At 43.9% G+C, this 23,925-nt stretch overlaps 1 protein-coding gene and 1 long non-coding RNA gene across 3 annotated transcripts in view; both read left to right on the top strand.

The window, feature by feature from the left end:
* The first annotated feature begins 1,405 nt into the window (after positions 1–1,405).
* On the top strand, positions 1,406–6,454 carry LOC122466854. Its single transcript, XR_006292747.1, has 2 exons — positions 1,406–5,407; positions 5,528–6,454. It is a non-coding gene; the product is annotated as an uncharacterized LOC122466854 (long non-coding RNA).
* Positions 6,455–11,259: 4,805 nt separating this feature from the next.
* Positions 11,260–23,925, top strand: part of RNF145 (ring finger protein 145) — a 56,252-nt gene continuing 43,586 nt past the window's right edge. The window contains exon 1 of one of the 2 annotated variants that reach the window (XM_037906652.2): positions 11,260–11,446. The gene's annotated coding sequence lies outside the window, so the exon portion shown is untranslated. Of the gene's footprint in view, positions 11,447–12,089; positions 12,512–23,925 lie in introns of those variants that run through there. The other variant, XM_043553060.1, reaches the window with a different exon arrangement.

The raw sequence follows: 23,925 nt of genomic DNA on the forward strand, positions 1-23,925 counted from the left end.
GACGTTCTGGTTAAACTTGGATTATTGCTGTGCACATTGTAAGATGAGCTGTTGCCAGCAGGAGAATGAGTTTGTGTGTGTGGTTTTTGGAAAAAAAAAAAAAGGGGGGGGGTGTGGGGGGGGGGTGAGAAAACCTGGATTAGTGCTGGAGGTGACCCACCTTGATTATCATGCGCATTATAAAGAGGGGTTTCAAAGGGGGATGGGCTGTTGCCAGCAGGAGAGTGAGATTGTATGTGTGTGGGGGGGGGGGGGGGGGAAAGGGTGAGAAAACCTGGATTTGTGCTGGAAATGGCTCTACTTGAGGATCACTTTAGATAAGCTGTTGCCAGCGGGGGAGTGAGGTGGGAGGAAGTTTTGTTTCATGGTCTCTGTGTGTATATAATGTCTTCTGCAGTTTCCACGATATGCTATGCATCCGATGAAGTGAGCTGTAGCTCACGAAAGCTCATGCTCAAATAAACTGGTTAGTCTCTAAGGTGCCACAAGTACTCCTTTTCTTTTCTCTGTTGACACTTATTTTCACTCTTAGTGGATCAGATTGTCTTTTCCAGTGAAAAAACATAGAGCTGGCATTTAGGGAGCAGGAAAACTGCCAGGTTCCTCTCATTTATGTTTCCCTAGATTATTGTTGGCACTTATGGAGCAGCTTGTGGGTTTGGTCTGAAGCCCAATGGATCCTCTGAAATCCATGCGGACTCCAGGGAATCTGTTGGAGGCAGAGGGCCATGCACTGAGAGGTTCTGTGCTTTTACATAGCTTCCAACTCCTGTTCTCTTGTGCATCTCCTTCTCATCATCATCCCAATAGACCAGGGGTGGGCAAACTACGGCCCGTAGGCCGGATCCGGCCCCTCAGGGCTTTGGATTCGGCCTGCGGGATTGCCGGCCCCGTGGCGCCACGGGCCCCCTGCCGCTCCCAAAAGCGGCTGGCACCATGTCCCTGTGGTGCGGTGGGGGTGGGGCAGAGAGCTCTGCGCACTGCCCTTGCCTGTGGGTACCTCCCCCAAAGCTCCCATTGGCCAGGAACAGGGAACAGGGGCTGCATGGATGAGGTGCCGGCCGCTTTCCGGAGTGGCGCGGGGCCAGGGAACCTGCCCTGTCCCTGGTGCGTGCCGCTGCCACCCTGGAGCCGCTCCAGGTAAGCGGTGCTGGGCCGGAGCTTGAATCCCTCCTGCACCCCATACCCCAACTCTCTGCCCTGAGCCCCCTGCTGCATCTCAACCCCCTGCCGCACCCCTCCTGCACCCCTGTCCTGAGCCCCCTCCCGCACTCACCCCTCCCTGCACCACTGCCCTGAGCCCCCTCATGCACCCCAACCCCTTTCCCTGAGCCCCCTCGTACACCTTGTACGCCTCCTCTGCCCCAACCCCTTGCCCTGAGCTCCTTCCTGCACACCGCACCCCCTCCCACACCCAGCACTCCCTCTCGCACCCCAACCCCCTGCCCCAGCCCTACGTTCATGGCCCTGCAAGCAATTTCCCCACCCAGATGTGGCCCTCGGGCCAAAAAAGTTTGCCCACCCCTGCAATAGACCCTTTAGATGGAGGTTCCTCAGTGCCTAGGGATCTTGACTCAGCAGTTAGTACCACCCAAGGCTATTACAACTTCTCAGGTGATTCCTATCAGGCTTGGTGTCTCCCTGCACCAACTCTGCAGAGGCTACCCCTCCCCTCAAGGATCTCCTGAATAATCACTGCGGATGGACATCATTTGAAGGGGTTTTATTTGTTTGTTGCTGATGGCAGAAGTACTGCAGAGAAAGAAAAATAACCTCTGCACAGAGATGATGTCCTGTAACATGGGGGTTTCCTGTTTTATGGAAGTTAGGGAATAATTGTTCAGCAGCAAACAGCCTGATTTCTTACATATGAAAACTCAAGTAGAAGTTGTAAAAAGTTTTAATTTGATACTTTTGGGCCTCACTAAATAAACTATATGTGATGGAGGAGTTTACAAAAATATGTAATTTTAAGAGACACTGAGAAGCAGCAGATAATGAGCTTTTTCCCCAAAATGGCAGTTACACCTTTAAAATGCATCTCACATACTGTTTGTTGTGTCTGTCTCAGACAAGAAGACATTTTCCTTGAAATCATATTTTCCTTTTATGACATGCAATTGTCCTCTGTTGACGTGTCCCTCTATGGGGGAGCTTCCAGAGTTGTACATAGCAATTAACAAAGTCGTATTTTGAGATTAAAACGTCCTGCTACATAGGAACACTACCCTCCCCCATACTCCTACAAGGCTGGATCCCATTTCCTCTCTCTTCAAAGATGTTGAGTAGGAAAATGATGTCACGTAGTTTGGTAGTTTCCCTATCTCTGAAATCTTTGATAGTTCTTACAAGTCTAAGAGAAAAATAATGAAGTAAAAAAGTAAGTAAGCTTTCTTATTTGGTCTGGGGAATGAAGCTGAAGAGAAGAGGTCATTTTAGGCCTCAGTGTTTATACTGCATACTTTGTTCCTGGGATATGATGCACAAATTATTTTTATTATTGGTATTGTGATAATGACAGGAAGCCCCAGCCAGGGAGCAGGACCCCATTGTGCTAGGCACAATACAAGCATTTAACTAATAATTGCAACACCCCTGTGGTGTAGATCGTTTCCTAGCTGGGGAAACTGAGGCACGCAGACCCAAATTCAATACTGGCATAAGTGGATGCAATTCTAAATTTGGTCCAGAGTGGGTTAAGTGACTTGTCTAAGCCCACACAGAATTAAAGTCTGGGAGCTGGTGGTACCTAGTTTCTTGTTAAATCTAGACAGCACAGTCTCTTCTGTGTAGTTAAAGGGTAAGTCTTGTGGACAGTGCTCACTGGGTACAGAATGGGGTAACTGTAACTGCAGGAAATCAAGAAGAAAAACACATGGAAATGTTAAAAGCAAGCCTTCCCTCCTGCCTCTCCCGATGTCCTCTCTGTCCTGGTATGCTCCGGAATGAAATAAAAGAGGTGGTGGCACATCAAACCGATGCACACTGGCTCCAGTCCAGCAGCTCATGTTCCTGGCAGGCACTGCTGAGCATCTTGCAAAATGTGTTCCTGTGCATACGTGCTGAAGCCAAGTGGCTGACTTCCTAAAGTGTGGTGCATATTGCATATTAGAGAGCAGGATCAAACGCTTAGAGCAGCCGCAGTATGTAGCTCTATTTGGGAAATGGAACAAAAGGATCCTTTAAAATGGCCGTTAAAAATAGAAAACAGTTAGTATGGAAATCTCAGACAGAAAGCTGCCTTCAGGAATGCTCTATTAAGGAAAAATTCTAGATTGTGAAGAGTGAATGAGTTAGAAAGCAAAAGTAACAACATTGCAAGCCTGAGGTGTTGAGCATCTGCCACTCTTACTGACTGCAATGGGTGCTGGAGCAGGGCCTTAATGTGGTATGGATTATAGATGGGCCGACTGTCCAGAATTTTAGGCTTTGCAAGCCCCTCAGACTGTTTTTTGGTTTGGAAAAATCATCTGAATCTGTGACATTCCCCCACCCTCCCTTTAAATTAAACACATGCCAGGAAAAAAAATGTAAAGGGGAGTCTGTGTTCTCAGGGACAGAAGAACCGCTACATTCAGTGCACCAGTGGGTGTTTTGTGGGTGTTATTTTTTAAACAAGTTTTATTAATCTCGGTTTCCCATTTCAGCCTTTTTTGCACAGTTTCATGTTTGTTTTTCCTTTTGCCCCGCACCCTGCTCCCTTTTTCATAGTCTCTCAGAAGGGGTAGGTGAATCCAATAGGATCTGAGTACAAGTCAAACATTAAAACCTATAGTATCTGAATAGGTTCAAATTTTTGCAAAATGAGTTAGTTCATGCCAAGTGTAGCTTTTATTCAGGCCTGCACTGCTTGTCATGACCAGTGATTGTCAATGTAATGTAACAGGCAGCATGATCTTCTAGTGGATTTTGTGCCCAGTCATGACATTTAGGAACTCCTGAATTTGAATGATGGCTCTGATCTGAGTCACTGTGTAGCTTTAGGCAAGTCACTTAGGGTTAAATTCTCAAGTGTTCACTAATTTGGGGTGTGTCTGTTGTAAGGGGACCATTTGGAGAGACAGTGGTGTCTCAAGTTTAAACTGAAACACTCAGTATTAGTGGACACTTGAAAATATAAGCCTTCCCTAGTCTGTATCTCAGCTTCCCCATCTATAAAATCGAGTTTACAGTACTTATATAGCTACTTCACAGGAGTGTTGTGAGGACTGTTTAATATCGGTGTTGGTACATGCTGTAATTGCTAGAGGGTGGCATAATATGTATGATCTAATTCATCACTTCCTGAATCTGAACATTGGCTTTCTTCTACTCTTGGACCCAATTTTATTTATTTCTGTTGTTGTTATGTTCTGGGTTACCTGGAGTTGGAGAAGGATGTTGGGCGCCTTAGTAAGATAGATAATTGTGGTACTTTTGCTTGCAGAGAAAATATTCATTCATCACTTTCCCTGCATCTCCAGCTCTCTCTTCTACCTGATGTTTTAGAGCTTCTCAATACAGAGACTAGCACATTACTACTTAGGCAGTAGTAAACGCTGTATATTTTGGGAGCTATAGATTTTTCTTGGGTCCGCGTCCTTCATTATTATGATAATGATAAAATCTTGATTTCTTTCTTGCTGATTTTTGGTCTTTCCTATATGATTCTCAATGATGATGTGAGAAACAGTATCTTGGAAAGTTTGGAAGTAGAGATGGGGGAGAGATGGACTGACTGGGCCAGGAGACTGGGAACAGGAAGATGGGAGGGGAAGAATTGGGAGTCTGAGGGGAGAGGAGGAAGACTGATTAAGAGTTTAGGGGGGTTGTGGGAGGGTTCTGGGAGCCAGGGGGAGACAGTCTGGGGCTGGCTAGTCAAGGACACTTGGAATTGGGGGAAGACAGATAAATTGAGGAGCTTAGGGTGGGGGGGAATATGGGGCAGCTGGGCAAGAAGACTGGGAGCCTGTGTGGGAAATGACAGATCAGATGTGGAGACTGACTCAAGGTGGAAACTAAGACTAGCAGGGCAATGAGACTAGAATTGGGATGAAGACTAGGGCTGGGTAGGCAAGGAGAATGGGATGAGGAGGCAGGGGTGGGGAACACAGGACTGGTTGAAGGGAATGGGTCAGAAGGGGTCATACTTGGGGACAACGGTCAGAGGTGACTGTGCCCACTAGAGAACACTCCCTTCCAAAGCCTGGAACGGAACCCAAGATTCCTGAGTCTCCTCATTCTTCTGTCAGCAAATAGCTGTGAAACCCACTGGCAAAGGATGCTTCTTATCCCACTCTAGTGGCTGGTCCACAGAGAGGGTGACAACCTACCACTGCTATGAGTTACTCTGTTAGAAGAACTGGCAGAGGCAGAGGTCTGTGCTGTGGATCCAAAGGACACCCTGCTGACAGCCAAGTGGGAGTCAGTATGATTCCACATGATGGAATTTCTGTTTATTCAGTTTTCTCCTTTAAAAAACCTTGGAAATTGCACACTAAAAAGTATGTTTCAAAAAATGAGATCATCACATACTATTTTTCCACAGGACCCTTGCCTCATTCACAGGAAGAACCTTCTCTGGCGTTGTGTAGTAAAGGAATATGTCTGTAGGACTGCTGCTTCATTTGTTGCAAAAGTTCAAAGGTGTGTAATACATGATGCAGGGGATTACGGGAAGAGAAAAGGTGGTCTCATGTAGGCAGTTGAATGCTGCTCTGGAGAATTGGATTCTATACGTTCTTCTCCTAGAGTTCCGATGTGATGCGCTTAAACCATACTTTTCATAGGCGGTCACTAATTGTGCGTTCCTCATTGCTGGGTGCCAGATATGAGACCTGTCTGGCATGAGGTCAGATCTGCAGAAGTGCTGAGCACTCACAACTGCGACTGAAGTCCATGGAAGCTGCGCTTCCATTGGGAATTCAGCACCTAAATATCTTTGAGGATTTGGATCTAGGTGACAGATTGGGAACCCAGAGTTAGTGGATACTTTTGACCTTACTCTCTCTATGCCTCAGCTTCCCACCTGTAAATAGCACCCTCTCACCTTACAGGGGAGTTGTGAAGATAATTAATTAGTGTAAGCACTTAGATACCATAGTGATGAGCACCATAGAAAAGACCGTGAGGAAATCCATAATTCTGTGTACAGAGCCAAGTTTGAATAGTGTGCAGTAAATAAGTCCTGGTGCCACACACACGACGAGGATAAAAAAAATACCGATAGCTGCTGCTCCTCGTTAAGTGAGCACCGTGAATCCTGTGCTCTGAATGAGGCAGGGGTCCTGTGTGGGAAAAATAGTATGTGATCATGTAATTAAAGACTGTCCTAATGCATGAGCAAAATCGGACATTTCCTAACTTTTCAGTGCCCAACTTTGCAACTTTAATAATGTTCTTTTGACACAGTTTGTGTGTATAATCATTACACTTCATTATGTCACTGTACCTAATACATACAAAGATTAACCTTTATTTGTGTGTGTGTAAGTAAATTAACATAAATGTTTCTTGCAATAATTGCATGGAAAACACTAAAATACAAAGCCTCCAATCATTTTCCATCTTGGACATACTTTGCATTTTCATCCAGGCCAGTGTTTCTGCTGTCCTTGAAATCCCCTTGTGACGTTATTGACTTAAGCTGGGACCGTATAGATCATTGTTGCAACCAAAGTCCTGTAGTGGCACCAAATCTTGTATAAAGGGGGGGTCAAATAAGGTGTCTAAGACAAGGTTATGATTATGCTGTCTACATGAGTGTATTATTTTTGTAGTTAAAGTTACGAATATTGGCTCTGTACTATCTGTATTTCAAACTTGTGCTATGCTTCTGGGGAACACTCCAGACAAGCTGGTGTCAGCTCTGCCTAGCCTGCTTGATGGCCCATTAAGGACCATCAGCTATACAACTGACCCATTGAGAAAAGGCAGACTCGCCTTATGACTCAGCAAGGTATGCAGGGACATGCCTATGGACAGAACTCTGAGGTTTTTCCATGCCATGTGATGGACAGCTTGTCTTTGGGACAAAGAAAGAAAGACCACATGACAAGAGAATATAAAAAACTGCTGCAGCTCCTCCATCTTGTCTTCAATCCTGCTTCTGACCTCTGGAGGAACTTTGCTACACTAAAGCTTTGAAGGAAGGAAGGACTGAATGACCCATCGCAGCTGGGGATGTTCTCCAGAGACTTGATTTGAACCTGCCATTTATTCTATCACTGCTGCAAGCCTGAACCAAGAACTTTGCCATCACTGTATGTCATTGATTCCATTTAACCAATTCTAGCTCTCATCTCTATCTTTTTCCTTTTATGAATGAACCTTTAGATTCTAAAGGATTGGCAACAGCGTGATTTGTGGGTAAGATCTGATTTGTATATTGACCTGGGTCTGGGGCTTGGTCCTTTGGGATTGAGAGAACCTTTTTTCTTTTACTGGGGTATTGGTTTTCATAACCATTTGTCCCCATAAGGAGTGGCACTGGTGGTGATCCTGGGAAACTGGAGTGTCTAAGGGAATTGCTTGTGTGACTTGTGGTTAGCCAGTGGGTAAAACCAAAGTCTTCTCTGTCTGACTGGTTTCGTTTGCCGTGGTGTGCATAGAAACCCCAGCCTTGGGCTGTAACTGCCCTGCTTTAAGCAGTTTGTCCTGAATTGGCACACTCAGTTGGGTCCCACCAGAACCAGCATCGTTATACCCCTCAAAGAAACTTTCTTTGTGTCTGATTTGAGGTGTTGGCACATGTCCAGCCACTGTCACCAGCTTCCACATTATCTCTGAGCTATGAGAAGGTCTTTTGAAAGTTTTAATGAGATGCCTCCGTGCAGGCTTTTCTTCGGACTTCAGCAGAGCTTTTGTTTCTGATATGTGCCAGCTTTTTTTCTGCTGATTGCTAAAAGTTTGGAATCCAAATTGTTTCCCTGTGTTACTAACGAGATGTAAATGATAACTGAATTCAGAAGTACAATAATGGAGAATCATAAAAGGCCTTTGAAATCACTGACAAGTGAAGCAGAACGATTTTTAAAAATATGACACTGGAGCAATTGCAAAGCCATGTACCTGGTCTACCCATTAGAAGCTTGTCTTTCTGAACGAAAACATTTTTCAGAATGAAAAATATGAGAGATGATAGACAAAACAAAAACTGAGATTGGATTCTTATCATTTGCTTGCACACTGAAAGGAAAACTCATAGATTGTTATAATACCCTTATTACATAAATACTTACCAAATAAGAATAGAAACATGTCAAAAAAGGAATTTTCAAAACCTTTCCTATAAATGACTGTCACATTATCTGTAACTGTGAGTGATGTGATGGTTCTCTCTGTGTAAGATGCCATTTTCATGCTTCCCAGCAGGAGTACCACTGATTATATAACAGGGTGCCACAAGTCCTCCTTTTCTTTTTACTGATTATATGGAGTAGGACTCACAGGTGCTGATACTGCACCATTAAAGCCAATGGGAGCTTTGCCATTGATTTCAGTGAATGTAGACTGAATCCCACAGAAACAGAAGTTACTTGTATGTAGACTCTACATTGTAGAGAAAGAAGATAGGGGAATTTTCAAATGGTCGTCTTTGAGTGTTTTGAAGAAGGTTTGGGGCACTCAGACCAGGGGAATTTTCAAAGAATGGACAGAGCTTGTTCTTTGAATATCTGTTCTCAGTAGCACTGGATGGCTTCAGATCTAACGCTACACTTCTGTAGAATCTGTGCCTCTGTGGGAAGTCCTCCAATCCTCATGTAAGACATGGGAGGAAAAAACTTACGTTGGATAGTCCATCCCCTGGACACAACAAGATTTTTGCCTTTTGAATACTTTTAGTGCTTTTGTGCTGCTTAATTTGAAATGCTTCAAACAATGGAGCTTTACAATTAATAAACCAGAAGGACAAATTCATTACTCAGACTTGGCTGTAACTCTTGCTTTACCACACACAACACACATTTAGACCCCAGTTCTGCAGGCCTTACTCATATGAGTATTCCTGTGGAACTATTTACAGTAGTAAGGGCTGTGGGACTGGGTCTTTAAACAATACTTCCTGCCATTCAGGGCTGTGGTATGAGAGAACTGACTGTGACACAAAATATTCTCTCCAGCTGAAAAAGATGTCAAAGCATCACAACAAAAGGTCAATTATCTCCTAGTAGGTCCTGCAACAAAGGCACTATTGAAATTAAAGTACACTATTGAAAAAGATTTTGTAAGTTTTTGCAGTGTTGCAGCCATTTTGGTCCGAGGATCTGAGAGAGACAGAGTAGGGGAGATAAGCTCGAAAGCTTGTTCAGTTGGTCCCATAAAAGATACTGCATCACTCTTATAGTAAGTTTTAATATTTTTTAATTGCTAAATCATTGTGTGCTTTACAACAGGGTTTCACTGAATTTCATTTTTTAAACATATTATAAATGTAGAGGTGTCTATAGAAAATTCCATCCAGAGACTATACGCCGGAATTTTACCAGATGTTGAGGGCTGATTTTCTGATTTATAGCATAGCTTGTTATATCTTTCAAATCTGAAACAGGCAGAACTGAGACTTGGCCAAGGGTCGTTAGCATTTAAAAAAATAATCTTTCATCATAATTTAAACCAAGCCTCTGACTTTAGTGACATTTTTGGAGAAGAGAAATGGTAACAAATTTGTTTTAGGGCTTCAGTTACGTAGCTGCCGACATTTTAAATATATACTAGACACATCTTTCAAGTCTGTTACTGTAGTTAGAGGGAGACTCCCTTATTTGGAATTGATCACAAAGCATTTTTCAGTCTTTCCCTCTTGCAGGAAAGAATTTTGCATTGTCTTCTGGTTGAGACATGAAACAGATGTTGTGTGCTCTCTTATGGTTATTGAAGAGCTTGTTGCACTTTTGAAAAAGATGTGTTAGGTCTTGTGTCTTGACCAAATTCCCACTTGGATAACTGGATTCTTTTCAGAGGTTAGATTTTGCTATGAGGGGAGCTAGAGGAAAAAATCCCAAACCATATAATCGTCTGTCCCTAATTCCCACTGTAATTTCCCTCAACTGCAATATTCTTCACTTCCTGTCCTAAATCGTAGGTATTTGTTGCTAAACCGCAGCTGTGATCCAGTCCAGGGGTGGCTGCATTTCAGTGTTTGGTAAGGTGATCGCCATACAGCCCTTACCTACCTATCCAGAGAGCTGCAATGCTCAGCCCGGTACTATTTGGCAAGCGCGGGACAATCCGCAGACATGTGAAGCGTTGAGACATTACCCGCCCCGCACACACGTACGAGTCTCGCTCTAGACAGAGCCCGGAGCAGTGAGTCTGTAACCAGAAAACAACACTAAGGAGAGAAACGAAGAGGGGGGCTCGCGAGGGCGGCAGTTTGCAGTCCCGGGGCCAAATGCCCCAGAGGGGGAAATGCAGTGTGCACCCGGGAGGGGGGTGTGTGTGTGTGACGAAGCTCGGGGCAGCTGCAGACACCAAGTTTTTTGGGGGGCTGTATACGTAGGGGGAGCCTCGTGCACCGATGTGCCGGGGGGGTGCATGCAGGGGGAGCCTCGTGCACCGATGTGCCTGCGGTGCACACATGGGGGGTGCATCAAAGGGGAGCTTCGTGCACAGATGTGCCCGGGGGGATGCATGCGGGGGGGGGACAGGGGGTGCCTCGTGCACCGATGTGCCGGGGGGGTGCACACATGGAGGGGCAGGGGGAGCCTTGTGCACTGATGTGCCTGGGGATGCACACATGAGGGGGTGCACGCAGGGGGTGCCTCGTGCACTGATGTGCCGGGGGGGGTACACACATGGGGGGTGCACGCAGGGGGAGCCTCATGCACAGATGTGCCGGGGGGGTGCACACATGGGGGGTGCACGCAGGGGGTGCCTCGTGCACTGATGTGCCGTGGGGGGTGCATGCGGGGGGGGCACAGGGGGTGCCTCGTGCACCGATGTGCCGGGGGGTGCACACATGGGGGGCAGGGGGAGCCTTGTGCACTGATGTGCCTGGGGATGCCCACATGGCGGGTGCACGCAGGGGGAGCCTCGTGCACCCATGTGCCGGGGGGGGGGTGCACACATGGGGGGGCAGGGGGAGCCTCGTGCACCGGCGGACCGGGCCGGGGAGGAGCTGGAGGCGCCGCGCGGCGGAGGGGGCTGCCCGGACCGACGCGCCCCCCGCGCGGGCCCAGTGGCGGCGCTGCCGCGGGGGGGGCGGGGCGGCGCCGGGAGCGGTACTTTGTCTCCGCGCGGCCCGCGCATGCGCCGCCCGCTGGCGGGGCGGGGCCGGGAGCCGGGGCCGGGCGCAGCGGGGCCTGGAGCTCGCTCGGGGCGCCGGGAGCCGCGCGGGGAGGATGGTGCCGGCGGGAGACGCTCTGCCGCCGCCGCCGCCCCCGCCGAGCCAGCGCAGGCCGGGCACCGAGCCGCGGCTCTGACTGAGACCCGCCCGCCCGGGGAGGAGCCACCCTCGCCGGCCCAGGTAACTGGCCGCCCTCGGGGGCCCCTTGAGCCCCCCCGCTCGCTTCACAGATACCCCCGGTTCCCCCCAACCAGCCCCCCTCCCCGAATCCCCCCCAGGGGGCCCCCTGAGCCCCCCCGCACCCCCTGAGGGGCCCCCTGAGCCCCCCCCACTCTCTCCACAAATACCTCCGTCCCCCTCCCCGCCCGACTCCCCAAATTCCCCGCGGCCCCAAGGGTCCCCCGAGCCTCTGCCCCCCTTCCGCATTCCCCCGTGAGCCTCCCAAGCAGCCTTCCCCCGATTAGCCCCCCCGAGGGGCCCCCTGCCCCCCCATCCCCAGACCCCCCCTCCGAGGGCCCCCTGAACCCCCCCCACTCTCTCTCTCCACAAATGCCCCTTGAGGGGCCCCCCGATCCCCCCCCCACCAGCTCCCCCCTCCCCGACCCCGAATCCTCCGCCGTCTCCGCAAATCCTCCCCTTGGGTGGGGGCGGGGGGGTGAATCCTTCGCCCCCCTTTCCCCTCCCCCGATACCGCTGCTCCACCCCAGTTCTCCTCCTCCGCGGGGCCTCTGGATCTGGCCCCCCCGGCTGCGGGGAAGGGCGGCGGGGGGAATTCCGCGGCCGGCGGGCCCTGGTTTGCAGCGCGCCGTGCCGGGGTTACTGGAGTTCAGACGCCGCTGAGCTCAGCGGGGCCCCAGCGGGGGATGCGGGGGGCTCTGCAGCAGCACCAGAGATTAGCGGGACATCTCGCATTGCAGGCAGGGGCGAACAGGAAATAGGTCCCGGCTTGGAAAGGCACTGGGATGAGGAGGAGGAATTGGGTTTACAAACAGAGAGTTGGGCTGTTGATGCAGCGCTTGACTCAAGCCCAGAGGATGAGCCGGTGCTGCAGTCGTGACCGAGGTTTATGGCTCAGTGGTAGAGGCTGCGGTGCTCTGGTTCCCTGTGTCTCTGTTTACATGCGGGTCTTGCAGCCCTCGGAGAAGGGGACAGGACTTTAAATAGCGCTAACGCTTTCTTGAGGGCAGACACTGCAAGTTTTTATGTGTGAGAAACAGCCCCTACAGCAGACTTTGTGAAATTCAGGTAAGGAAGTGAGAAGGGCAGAGGCCCGGTTATTTTAAAAGCCGGTGATGATGGTTATGTAAGAGACATTCTCTTTCTCCGTCTGGTTAACTTTCTCTGCCTTTATCGCTGATGTCACTTTAGTTGTTTCTTCAAGATCTTCCTTCTCTCTTTACAATAAGGCTTGTGACATGGTTTTGTATCTTGAATTTTAGTGTACGATGGAGTATGGTGCCATGTGTTAAGTGCCTTTGACATATGGACTGTTATCAGAATGATGCCTCCCTTTCAGATATAACAGCACTTTGCAAGGGGGAAGAAGAGTATGTGTGAGAATAAGATGCTGTGGGGGGGGGGGATGTTTTTAAAGTTTAAAAAAAAAATTAGCACACAAAGCAAAATTGGTTTTGCCTACAAAAAGGAACTGTTTTGATTTTCCGTTAACTAGAAGACTTCTGGAAGACCTTTGAGACACAACTCTTAAGTGGTTTGTTTGCATGTGATATTTTAATTGAAAATATTTTTTACTTAGGCTTTAAAAAACAAAAATTAGGTGGTGCTGTGGTCCCTTCAATGTGCGTGTGAACTCTCTTCTGTAGTTTTAGTACAAAAATTTTCTCTACCAGTTCATCTTCTGGACTACTATGCTTTGACTTTTTAGATTAAATCTGGTTAGACTGCAGTACATTTTTTAAATGTAATGTATCCTTTAGGTTTCAAACTGAAAAAAACAGGAAACCATTCTAGTTTTTGTTTGATCACACTGATGTGTAGTTTAGTAAAAACAAAGCTTTCATTAGAAATTCATTTTTTTCTCTTCTGTAAGACACTGCAGATATTAAATCATCACAATCCATTATTGTGGCTGTCCATGCCAACTATTTTAAATGATCAGCTGTCTGTGAAGGAGAGAAACTGCAGCTATGCCTTGGTTTTAGTCAGCCTACTACTATTCATTGCAAGATGTTAGGATTAACATTTTCCTGTTCCGAAGGCATGTAGGAAGCTTTGTTTTAATCCCTAAATTCATTAATATTGTTGCATGATGTAATGAGGAATTGGTGGTCTTTGAGAGAGATTTTATGTAGCAGGATTGTAACCATTTTACAATACAGAACAATGGATGTTCTTCCTGGGTCCAAAATATAGTGGGCCAATGTTTATCTTGCTTACACCAGTTTCATGCTGTTGTAAATCCATTGAAGTTACTATTAATTCTCTCAGACTGTGTTTGAGCAGACACCAGGGACCTTTGTTGAAGCTGATGGAAATAGATTACTGCCTCAGTTCTTCAGCAGTTTAACTCTGTGGGATAGATTTTAAGAAAAAAATGCACATAAAGCCAATAAAACAGTAAATGGATTGGTATGTGTCTTTGAAATTTGTCATCTGCCTTATGCTTGGTATTGGCTTCTTTTAAAAAAAAATCTCCATGCTGTTTACTAAACTGGAGATGAAGACTCATTGCTGTTGGTTCCCTTTTATGGAGACTGTAGGTAATTTCTATTTCAATCCACTAGAACACAGTTTTATATTTAATTTTAAATTTGTGCTTTTTTGGACCCAAGTACTACATAGAATGTCATTTTAACTATAAGTGAATATACCTTTTTTAACATGTATGTTTGTGGTTATAAAAATTAAGCTAATGGGAATTATATGTTCTAGATACACTGTAAATACTCTCCACATGCCATAGCTGCAGTCATTAAACACTGTGACATATCAGTGTCACTTGCATTTACTTTTGTAAGATTCATTTTGCTTTTGGATAAGGGTGATCTGGCTAAGTCACTCCCTTATGAAATTATTTTTTTTAACTTTTGTCTTAGGCCCTGATTCTGCAAAGTCTTGCCTGCTTAACTTTACATACGTCCCCCTGAAGTAAACAGCTTCTTGCATTTTGTAAAATTAAGCATGCATATAATTTTTTGCAGGATATAGGGTTCTTAGATTGTAGTATAATTGAATTCTGGATGTTTTTCACCTTAAGAAAGATGTTTTACAGCCCTCTGAAACGTCCTACAGTACATCATCCCAGTATGTTCTTGTGAAAGTTTTAATGTGTTCGCATCTTGAGTTTCCATGTCTTTTAATTTTTTTTTTCCTAATGGCAGCAGCCATTCATTCTTCTTTGCTATCATGTAAATCTAGTTGTAGGAAAAAATGCAAGACTGTTTGACAGTCCTGGAGACTGAAGCTTCCTAAATGCCCACTGTGCTTCAATGTTGAGCTAGAGGAATCCTCTCTAAAGCCCTGTCCACGCTACATCATCTAACTGATTGTGTAACCAATTACTGTCATGGCTAAATGTTGCTTGTGTCCGCATACAAGTACCTAAAAGTAGGTTAGTAACAATGGTTAGTATCACCGTCTTACATAGTTGTGGTTCCTATAACAAGTTCAGCACACTGTTTCTTTGCAGGGTGTACAGGATATCCTCAGTGGGCCCACTTACTCAGTTTGGCTGGTAGCTAGACAAGACATCCAGTATTGCATTATCCCATACACTGCTGTCCTTGCTCTACAAGCATGTGCTCTGGGCACTCTTGTCCCCTGCAGAGGCACTATAGGATAGCTGCCCAGATTTTCCTAGAATACACTGATACAAACATAGTTAGGTGGACTCACAAATACAGTTGTGATGGCAAAAAAGCTGCTTTGTAAGCACAAACTGATTGGCTAAGGTGACCAAGGCTCTGGCTGGTTAGAAGATGTAGAGTTGGACAGGATCTAAGGGTGTTTCAGTCTCCATGTCAATTCACTCTTTGGCATTTCTGCTGAAATGTTCACATAGAGATGCAATTTGTTATGGTATTGTTAAAGATGTGCTCTCCTGTCTTCAAAGAATTGGACTGAAACCACCAGCTAATTTCACACAGTTCACAAAACAGGCAGCCACTCTTACTTTATCTGGATTTGAACTGGTGATATATAAATGAAAGGTTCTGTGTTTCTGTCATTCCCCTGGCTGATTGGGTTCTATGTTGATTTGTTTACCCCCTTTTCCAACAAACTTTAGCCAGAGTTCAGTCTTCTTGGGAGACAAGTTTTTGTGTATTTGGGTGTAAAGAATAGACAAGAGGCATATCATATTTTACAGTCTGTCTTTAAAGAATACAGCTGCTGTGAAACAATTAGGTGCTTTGGTTGGCACTGTAGGAATATAGAGGATGACACATTCTTTGCCTCTTATTATTTATAACCTAAATCAAATACAGACAATGCATTACAGGCCAAACTGGACCCTGCAAACTTACTCATGGTGCTTCAGATGTGTGTGTAGTCCTGTTTACTTCAGTGGGACTGAGTAAGGTGCTTAAAGTTAGGCACATGTACATGTTTGGCAGGATTGGTGCCTAAGTAGATGGGCGGTATCAAAGACATATGTTGCACTCTTACACACACACACACACACACACACACAGTGTGTGTGTGTACACGCATAACAGTATATGGTGGAAAGAAAAGGAGTATTTGTGACACCTTAGAGACTAACAAATTTATTTGAGCATAAGCTTTCGTGAGCTACAGGTCACTTCATCAGATGCATTCAGTCCACTGGATTGAATGCCTCAATTCATATTTGTCTTTAATTTTGGGTGGGTTATTGGACCCTGAATGTTTTGCTTTTCATTTAACAATTCACTTGCTTTTTAGGTGAAAATAGCGACCTCTGTTCACTTGATCTTGTCAGTGCTCTAACCATTCATTTTATTGCACCATATAGGAAAAAATACGATGTATGCTCATAACTTCTTGTTCAAATAACAACAAGGCTATGTCTGCTTGCAGTACTGCCTCATTGTAAAACTTTTAGAATTTAAACTCTAAATTCCATCTTGATATGATTTGAAATTGCTGAGCTCCTGTAGTAAACCATGAAAACTGGGTTTTAGCGGAAGTGCTGACAAGTCCCTAATTATAGTGTTACGATGCATAATACTAATTTTCCATTTGCTGCTTTAGTATAAGTTATTTGCAAGTCTGCACCATATCCAGCCTCTCTTTGCAAAATATTAGTATGCTGTCATTGTTGGCAGGCCAAGAACATACCCTCACTTAAAAATTACATGCAATTCGTACATTTTTTACTTCCCTTGAGCTGGGGCAGGAAGAAAAGAGTTAATGAAAGCTCTGGAAACAGAACTGTTCTGCTGGATCATCAGTCCCAAACCCAAAATATTGGACTTCTCTGTGGCCTTCTATCAGCACTGGCTTTTTCTGTGTATTTGGCACATAACATTGTCCCTCCATTCTGTCTTGTTCTTGTATATTTCAACACTGTGCCGGTTTACAAGAATCCAACTCTCTGAAGAACTCAGAATTGTTTTATATTTCAAATCTCCTGCTCCCAAGAACAGAGCAGACATGCATAACACAGAAGCATTGAGATGTAAGTATGAGGTATTACTAGTGATAAACTCTTAGCTATAGCTGAGGTACAGGTATAGTGACTATACACCGCATTATAAGTAGTTAGCTGCAGGATCTTGTAAGTATGGGTGTAGATCATGCATTGTCTGGTTTTTCAGATAATTTCAGACTTTGAGAAAGCTGCTGGAGTTTATCCTTTTTAAACTTTTGCTGCGCTAAAGGTTTAAATTTCCAAATTATTAGGAAAACACAGACACAATGGTTTTGAAAAGCTTTTAAAAAGCAGCTAGCTTATAGAAGAAAAGGGATAGCTCAGTGGTTTGAGCATTGACCTGCTAAACCCAGGGTTTTGAGTTCAATCCTTGAGGGGGCCATTTGGGATCTGGGGCAAAAATTGGGGATTGGCCCTGCTTTGAGCAGGGGGTTGGACTAGATGACCTCCTGAGGTCCCTTCCAACCCTGATATTCTATGATTCTATGAAAACATGTGCGTGCAGGCACTCAGAGCACAGCTGGTGGGTCTAATTTTAGGCTTACCAGCCTTGACATTGAATCTTTTAATAGTCCTTAGTCAAAACAGTCTCTGATGCAGCTAGGTGTTCCATTTTAAATAAACGTTTAACCAAGTTAAACAACTAATCAGGAAAAAGATCTTGGAGTCATCGTGGATAGGTCTCTGAAGATGTCCACACAGTGTGCAGCGGCATTCAAAAAAGGAAACAGGATGTTAGGAATCATTAAAAAATGGATAGAGAATAAGACAGAGAATATTATTGCCCTTATATAAATCCATGGTACGCCCACATCTTGAATACTGCATACGGATGTGGTCCCCTCGTCTCAAAAAAGATATACTAGCATTAGAAAAGGTTCAGAAAAAGACAACTAAAATGATTAGGGGTTTGGAACAGGTCCCATATGAGGAGAGATTAAAGAGGCTAGGACTTTTCAGCTTGGAAAAGAGGAGACTAAGGGGGGATGTGATAGAGGTCTATAAAATCATGAGTGGTGTGGAGAAAGTGAATAAGGAAAAATTATTTACTTGTTCCCATAATATAAGAACTAGGGGCCACCAAATTAAATTAGTGGGCAGCAGGTTTAAAACAAATAAAAGGAAGTTCTTCTTCACTCAGCGCACAGTCAACCTGTGGAACTTCTTGCTTGAGGAGGTTGTGAAGGCTACGACTATAACAGAGTTTAAAAGAGAACTGCATACATTCACGGAGGTTAAGTCCATTAATGGCTATTAGTCAGGATGGGTAAGGAATAGTGTCCCTAGCCTCTCTTTGTCAGAGGGTGGAGATGGATGGCAGGAGAGAGATCACTTGATCATTATCTGTTAGGTTCACTCCCTCTGCGGCACCTGGCATTGGCCACTGTCAGTAGACAGGATACTGGGCTGGATGGACCTTTGGTCTGACCCAGTATGGCCGTTCTTATGTTAAGTTTAGTTCAAAAAAAATCAAAGCTTTGCATAGCAATAGTCTTATAAAATAATGTTTGTTTTTTTTCCCCAGTGTGTAAGTGCAGCCTATGGACCAAATTCTGCTCTTACACCCATGCATCCAAAATCAGTAGGGTTTCACAAGTATAAGAGCAGAATTTGGACCTATGTCCCTTTTCAGTTTCTGGCAGATTTCTCTGCAGATTTCTTGCAGATGTCCTTTCAAGACATGAGCTTGTGAGGTGCTGAGTGCCTTTTCTGCCCATAGTAGCCAGTGAGAGACTGGAGCGCAGAGCGTATTGCAGGTTGGGGCCCTTGGGGAAGGATTTTCAAATACACTAGGAGTTGGACTAACTGCTCTCACTGAAGTCAGTGGTATTTTTTACCATTGTCTTCAGTGGGAGCAGTTAAGCCAGCGCTGAGTGTTTTTGAAAATATTCCACCTTTAGTGTGTTTCTGTAACTACTCACTAAGCATTGTATTTAGGGCTTGTCTACATGAAGAAATTTTATCGGGTTAACTTAAATGTGCTGAATTAAACCAGGGTGAATTTTGGGTATGTGGACTCGTATATTGGTGTAAAACTGGTTATATTGATTTAGGTCATGCCTGTACATTTATTGATGCAAGCTAATGTAAGTCAGATTTAAACCTATGAGTACCTGCATGCAGACTGCATTTTTGTGCAGCTTTGTGTGTAGACAAAGCCTTAGAAATAAACCTATTCAAGGGAAAGTGTGAGAGTTTTTTTTGTCAGTTTTTAATCAAAAGTTTGCTGGTACTGTATTCTTTTCAGCAGTATTTTATCTATTCCGAAATTGGCATGACCTGCACTTGTAATAAATGCACTGGCCGTGTTTTTCAAAATGGTGTGCCTTAAGTTAGGCTCTTAAGTCAACTTTTGGCCACTTAGGGTTTGTCTACTCTTCGGTTGAGAGTGAACCTCCCAGCCCAGGTAGACAGACATGTTAAAAACATCTGGATGTTCCAGCTAGACACCCAAGCTCGAACCTAGGATGTAGGGTGGGTTTGAAGTCACATGACTAGATGGAGCCTCCACAACACAACTATTTTTAGCATGCTCACTCCCAACTTTGAAGGGTAGACATACCCTTAAATGACTGGCCTGGTTTTTCAGAAGAGGTGAGCATCCAGCTGCTCATATTGACTTTTTTTCTAAGCATATAAAGGTTTAATGTTTTTTTGCCCAATCAAAATAATGTATTTTAAGATTTTTGTCACATATCAAGAGCTTAGAATAATGGACTTTGCTCACGTGTAGCACATTGTATTGTAACTTGGCAGCAGTTGCATTTTAGGCTTTAAAGCTTGCAGATTTCTCGTAGACATAATTTAAAAGGGTATCTCATGAATATTGGATGTTTTGTTATGCAGTCTTGTCTCTTTCACCAACAGAAGCTGGTCTAATAAAATATATTACCTCACCCACCTTGTGTCTCTTGTTATGCAGGGACAAGATTTGCTATGATTTTCCAGGGTAGCCACTTTCTGTAATATATTGCCTACCAGTTGCACCATGTTACGGTTGTCAAAGTTGTTTTTAAAAACTAGGTTTAGAAATTTTACACTGTACCGTTAAGACACAAATACAGTAGAACCTCAGAGTTACAAACACCTCTGGAATGGAGGTTGTTCGTAACTCTGAATAAAATGTTATGATTCTTTCAAAAGTTTACAACTGAACATTGACTTAATACAGCTTTGAAACTATTATACAAAAGACAAATGCTACTTTCCCTTTATATTTTTAGTAGTTTACATTTAACACTGTACTATACTGTATTTGCTTTTTTTGGTCTCTGCTGCCACTTGATTGCGTACTTCTGGTTCCAAATTAGGTATGTGGTTCACTGGTCAGTTTTGTAACTCTGGTTTCGTAACTCTGAGGTTCTGCTGTACAGTTCACTTAAGCTCCCAAGTATAGGTTTGTGAATTTAGAAGGGAAAAGCAAGCTTGCCCAAATCGTGCCAATTAACTGAGTTATTCATGGCCCCATTTAGCCTGTGTTTGGGAAAGCAGGTAAGTTCTGCTTGAGTTTGGGGTGAGTAAGGAGTACTAAATAGGGCCCTTAAATAAAACTTAATTTTTCTTGTTCTGCATATGTAGATATTGTGCCATACAGCTGATTGGTCAGATATGACTCTGGGATATGTAAGAGCTTTTTAATAAAGTCCATGTTGTCAGCCTCATAGGTTTGTTTTTGTTTGTTTGTTTTAAGCAACAAATAATATGAACTTGGAGCTCAACATGGTTGTCAAGATGTACCTTAATGCTTTTAAAAAATCTGTAGATAGTTTGGCCCCCATAAGGGCTGGTGAATTTATGTATTTGGAAAAAACAAAAGACTTGGAAAAAGCTACTTAAAATTCACAGTACCTTTAACTTTTTTTCACATAAGCTCTTAAACTAGATCTATTTATCTTGACACTTCTTCTGAGTATAGGCTTGCAATTTCAAATCAATCTGACTAAAATTTTCTTCTATATATTCAGCCTGCATCCAAAATTGTTTTCTTTAAAATAATATTTTAATACATAAAGCTCTTTTTAATTTATACCACAGCAAAAATATATGTAAATTATTTGCAGGGGTGTTTTGTGCGGTCAGAACAGTGTTTTAGTGGCTTGGGCAGTGGTTTTGCTTATTCATATTTTAGGATGCTTATATTGTTTTGACTGTTTTTTTAATTCGTCTTACATGCTATTGTGTAATGCTTCTTAGAAAGATATTGTGTGGGCAGTTTGGTGTATGGCTGTTACTGTTTTTGTATGAGGTGGAAAGATGTGCTGTTTGGAGTTTACAGTTCTGTTAAAATAGTGGGAAGAGTGGGAATTGTATACAAAAATCAGTCTGAATTTATAAAATTGAAAAAACCCTACAACCCATGATTTACTGAGATCAGACTGATAGGCCACTTTGTAAATTTGTTAGGACTACTTGTTTTTGGCCTTTTTTTTTTTTTTTTTTTTTTGATCAAGTGCTACATAAAAATAATTACACTTCTTCCTGAGAGCTATGGAAGGTGGGCTACCGTTGGTGGACAGTATTGGCTTCTGATTGCTTTAACTCTTCTAGAGCTGAAAACACTTGTGTCCCTATGCCTTGTGCAGGTCTTAATGCACCCTTCCCTCCCACCTGCAAAACTTGACCATGAATTATGATTTTTTACAGTATCTTATGTTTGAGGGCTTCTGTGAGACTTAGGCCAGGTCTGCACTACTGCGGCTGGTCGATCTAAGCTATGCAATTTGAGTTACGTTAGTAGAGTAACTCAAGTCGATGTAGCTTATGTCTGCTTACTGCAGGATCCACACTACGGTATGTCGATGGGAGACACTCTCTCGCCAGCACTGCTTCTGTAAGATGGAGTACAGAAATCAATGGGAGAGCTCTCTTCCATTGGTTGAGCGTGTCTTCACTAGACCCACTGAATCAATGCCACTACATCCATTACAGCAGTGCCGATTTAGCTCCATAGTGAAGACAAGCCCTTAAAGTGGTTCATATCCCTTGTGCCAGTCCTCTGCACAAAAGTTAGTTGTCCAGTATTATGGCACTGAAATGTAATTCCAGTATTTTTTTATTTAAACTTCTGCATTTCATAGCCATCCAGTAGTGGCGAGCATTTGTGAGTAAAAAAAAAAAAATAAAACCTAAATTTACAATGAGCAGCATCCCAAAGTAAGGTGCCTTAAACCATTTTCCACCTTGCTGTAATTACAATTTAACAATATTGGAGAATATTAATATTTCAGCAGAATAGTCTGGTTTAGTTTTGTGCTGGGCTTCCATATTGCCTTGGTACAAATGATTTTATTATTTTTATAGCCAATCGTGGTAGTCTCAAAAATACCAATAGTAATTGCTCATAGTTTTGAAATGCATTTCACAGCTTTTTCAAAGTGAAAGGCATCTTTTGCTTCTGCAAATTGTTCAGAGTGTTGGACAGAGTACAGTTCTTCTGAAATGTTCTTCTGATATTTGGGGCATTCAACCCTTTGAGCCTGGTTTGGGACACAAATCTCCCAACAGTGATAGTTTCCACTTGCTTAAACAGTTTCCCACTGCTGGGTTTGAAATCACAGATGCTCATGTTGCATCATCTCTCCACAGGCCCTGTTCTCTCTTTCTCTCTCTTTTCTCAATAAATGATGACTTGGTGATAAAGATTCCTCAAGTAGCGACTGAGCCTGAAAACAACAAAATTGGAACATGCTTAACATACAGATGCCTGAAAAATTTCAGTTTTTTAGCCTCCCCTTCTAGCCTGCTTCTCCCAGCACCTCTCCAAATCCACTCACCTGAAAATAGGTCCAGGGTGGGAGTGAACTGAAAATGGTTATTGATTTCCTGCTGGTCTGTGTGAAATGCATTGCCTTATTGCCATTCCTACAATGGACAGGTGTTGTCCTCATGAAAACCATTACAATTGGCACCAGCTAAAAGTCTTAGCTGAAGGCCATGGTCTGAATGTGCATGGAGACTGAACCTATTCACTTCTTTATATGTTTCAGAGTAGCAGCCGTGTTAGTCTGTATTCGCAAAAAGAAAAGGAGTACTTGTAGCATCTTAGAGACTAACAAATTTACCTGAGCATAAGCTTTCATGAGCTACAGCTCACTTCATTGGATGCTGAGCTGTAGCTCACGAAAGCTTATGCTCAGATAAATTTGTTAGTCTCTAAGGTGCCACAAGTCCTCCTTTTATTTTTACTTCTTTATATGGTCTTTCCAGTTTGACTGAGGTACATTAACAGGTTGTTGTAGAGAAACTTATACTGTGTCTTTTCTATAGCTAAACAAAACCCTCCAGTCTCCACTGCTATCAATCTAGCCCAGTTCATGAGCACTAAATTCACTTTACAAACAAACCAAACCCTAATTCCAGAGTACTACTGTAATGGGCCATTGTAGTGAATTACATTAGTATAATCAGGATGGAGCTGCCTTACTGATGTTAATCTAAAAGAAATGCTGTTTGCAGAAATATATACAAACAGAGGTCAACGAATGCCACAAATAATAAAAGCAAGATTAGACTTTTAAAATTACTTCAAGCCGCAGGGAGGAAACAAACCTAAAATGTCATGATTGTAAAATGCAGTGTTGTAGCCATGTCACTCCCAGGATATTAGAGGGTCAGTGTGGTTGAGGTAATATCTCTTATTCTCTTTCACCACTGTGTCTCTCTCACAATTACAGAGAGAAGGTGGGTGAGGTAATATCTTTTATTGGACCACTACCTTTGGTGAAAGAGACAAGCTTTTGAGCTATGCAGAGCTTTTCTTCAGGTCTGGGAAAGGTTCTGGTCTACACTACAGCTCCATCTGATGAAGCGCTCTCAGCATAATAAACCACCTCTGCAAGTGGCACATGTCTGCCCCAGTGGGTAGATCAGTAACTGCTCCGCTCAAGGGAGTGGATTTTCTACACCCCTGTGCAACATAGTTATACCAACATAAGTCTGCAGTGTAGACCTGGCCTGAGCCTATGTTCACACTGGCACTTCTGTTGGTGTAACTTATGTCACCATAAGGTATGCCAACATAAGCTGTAATGTAGACCTCAGGCTGACTTAAGTTGGTATAACTGTG

Source organism: Chelonia mydas, chromosome 8 (assembly GCF_015237465.2).
Source record: "Chelonia mydas isolate rCheMyd1 chromosome 8, rCheMyd1.pri.v2, whole genome shotgun sequence".
In the NCBI taxonomy this organism is placed as follows: domain Eukaryota; kingdom Metazoa; phylum Chordata; order Testudines; family Cheloniidae; genus Chelonia; species Chelonia mydas.